A 3,498-nucleotide genomic window follows, 5' to 3' on the forward strand; every position below is an offset into this window, starting at 1 on the left:
TGACAATGTGTCATAGGCTTTCTGCACGTCAATCTTAATACCCATGCCACCCCCTCTGACAGATGTATGTAATAAATTAGCAAGCTTAGAGGCTAATCCAATATTTGATGAAATAATCTTACCTTTTTGGAACGCCCCTTGCTCATCTGACACCAATCGAGGAAGAAGGCAAGATAACCTCTCAGCCATGATCTTTGATAGGACTTTACAGAAAAAGTTTGCCATGCAGATGGGGCGAAATTTATCCAGAGAGACCGCTCCCTCCACCTTTGGAATTAGCGTCACAAAACTGTTATTTACCCCATTCGGAAGCTTCCCACCGCGGAAGAAAGCAATCACAGCCCCACAAAAATCGTCACCCACTATCTCCCAACACTGTATCAGGGCCAGGAGAGCTATCTGGATCCAACCCCCATACCACCTTCTTAATCTCTTCTCTGGCAGGAATAGCTTCTAATATGGAAGAGTCCTCCCTATTCACCTCATTAGGAATCACCTGCAACAGCTCCATATGATCTATGCAATGGTCTGCTTTATGAAAATTTTCAAAAAAAAGTGACACATATTCTGCCATCTGCAGTGGCTCAGAGACCATTGTACCATCTTGTTTTTTCAAAGCACGAATGTTGTTTTTTATACGTCGCACCTTAACCGATAGATGAAAAAATTTTGAGTTACGATCTCCAAGTTTCGCCCAATTGCAGCGAGCTTTTTCATCCCAAAGTTTTTCGTGCATCTCCACTGCTTTCAAGAGCTTAGTTTTTGCCTCTGCTTCTCTGGAGTATAACTCATCAGACATCCCTATCTGGTCAATAGTTCGCTGGACTTCCTCCACTTCTGCAGTAGCATCTTTAAGAGCTACATCCAAGTTAGGGAAAGTCTGTCTTGCCCACCCTTTTAGAGCACTCTTCACTGCCCTTAATTTATATGCCAGCTTGCCAATGGGACTGCTAACCACCCTAGACCACACATCCCTCACCAGGTCCACAAAGGATTCCTCTTCCATCCAAAAACGATGAAGTCTGAACGGGGCATTTTGAGGCTTAGGAATCGCTGCTGAGGAAAAAAGGATTGGAGCATGATCTGAAATTGATCTATGGAGCACCTTCTGACCACAATCACTAAAAACTTCCAATCATTGAGCATTGAAAAAACTTCTGTCAAGCCTTTCCTCCACATGTCCTCTACATCTATTGTTTGTCCAGGTAAAATTGGATCCCTGGGACGGAGAGCTAATCAAATCACAAGCATCCACCATGGCCTGGCACTCTGCCGCGGCACCCACATTGAATCTACCAGGACCCCTCTTCTCATGGGAATATAATGTGGCATTAAAGTCCCCCAAAGCAACCCATGGAAAGGACAGGGCAGCCACAATGCCCATCTCCACCCAAAGATTCCTACGCTCTGCCCTGAAACACGAAGCATGAATCACAGAAACCACAACCTGCTGACCATTCCATTGCATAGAAACTGAAATCATCTGCTCTGAGGACTGAACCACCACAGGCCTCACAAGAGAATTTTTCCAGACTACCCAGAGGTTTGGCACTTTATCAAGACGGGAGTTATGGATAAATTCAGACATGAATCCCAGTCGATTAAAAAAACGAGCAGGGAAAGAAAAAGAATCCACCTTGGGCTCTGCAATACACACCACATCAGGGGAGTGATCACGAAGAAAAATATGCAACGCTCTAGAACCCGCTGCCTTTCGAACACCTCGGATATTCCAATAAAAAATCGGCATAATTAAAAAGATGTTCCATCAGACTTGCCCGACCTCAAGGTCTGACCACCACCTTTCTTTTTCTTTTTCTTTTTCTCCCCTGCTTCAGTTCCTTTCTCAATCATCTCTGTTGCCTTGTCGACCGCTTGAAATCCCATCCAAGCAATCTCCTTCCTGCTCAAAGGGAGCTGTAATGGGGCAGTATACTCCCTATTCATCACTGTACTACCCCCTGCCGGTCAGACCTCCTCGAGAACTACCTAGGGACACCCCTGTCCTTTTATGATGAGCAGAAAACCTCACCCCACCCTGAGAGGAGGGTGCAATGGCCTTGCTCACCTGCTGCTGAAGCTCCAACGGTCCAATGGTTAAAACTGAACCCAACTGGTTCGGTTCTCCTTCCTTGACCATATCCCGGTCTGATTCCTGCCCAGATTCAGAGGAAGACTCCTCATCAGACCGGCCCACCTCATCATCAGAAAATACTGCCTCCTTATCTGAATCAGAAGATTCAGACTGTATTTCCTCACTATCATGAGCTTCCTTATTTAAAATATCCCCCTCCTTAGCCGTTTCCAGATTTTCCGAAATAGGAATAATTGAATTGTGAGATGGAGAAATCAAATCAATTAAAATCTCACCTTCTTCCACATTTGGTAACTGAGGCAGAGAATTAAGAGGAATACAAGATCCCGCCAGTACTTCATCAGTGTTCACACATTTTGAATTTGAAATCACAAGATCATGATCCCTTCTTTCCAAAGAAGTGTTGATTCGAACCGGTGAGTTACTCGTTCCCGAGTTGACTCTGTCTTCTTCGTACACCGCCCCTGGTATCTCTGCATTGGCTCGAGCATTCTGCCGCTCGTCATAGGCCTTCTTTTCTCAGCATGCATAAACTTGGTGCCCCAGTTTTTTGCAGAAGCCGCATTTGCCCAATGAATCCTCGTATATCAACTGCTGCTTGAACCAGAACAAAATTTGAGTCCCAGGCTGTTTGCATTCAACTTGGATTTCCTCCAGCCTTGGAACCCCCACTTCCATCTCCACCAGAACACGAGCATAATTTCCATATATAACGCTCTTGGTGCGTTGATCGAGACCAACTGGCCTCCCTACCGCCTTGGCCATTGTCAATAATACCTTTTCATGCCAATATTCTAGAGGAAGATCTGGAAATCGCACCCAAACCAGGACCTTATTGATCAATTTTTCATGGATGCTAAAATCTGGACGCCATCTTTGAAACCGAACGAGTTGACCTCCAATCTTCACAGGACTTCGCTTCCACATCTGGGCCATGTCATGCTCAGACTCAAATTGGAAGATCGTGAAGCCCTTACCCATGGGTATCATCTTCACTTTACCTTTCAGTTTCCAAGAGTCACGGGCTTCTCTGCGAACATCATCCAGGGAAAGAAAACGAAAATTGATTCTGCCAATCAAGGCAAATCGATATTTTAGTAATCTATCCTCGTAAGCCTCCTGGGGAATAATCACCTTGGTCGAATTCCCTGCATGAACAGGGTCGGGCAATTCATCCACCATCGGTGTGTTTGAGCCTACCACATTCGCATAAGATTTGTGTGGTATTTGATCAGTTGGGACGGTCACTTTTGCAGAAGCTTCGGTATCAGAACCAACAATGGAGGTGAAGGATTTATTTGCAGCAGCAGAAGGCTCCTTTCCTCCATCCAAAACCGCCTTCTCCATTGGAGGATGAGCCTTCCAAAAGTTTGTTAACCGGAGTTGCCTTCCCCTATCCGGCG

The sequence above is a fragment of the Macadamia integrifolia genome, unplaced genomic scaffold (genome assembly GCF_013358625.1).
Source record: "Macadamia integrifolia cultivar HAES 741 unplaced genomic scaffold, SCU_Mint_v3 scaffold784, whole genome shotgun sequence".
NCBI lineage: Eukaryota > Viridiplantae > Streptophyta > Magnoliopsida > Proteales > Proteaceae > Macadamia > Macadamia integrifolia.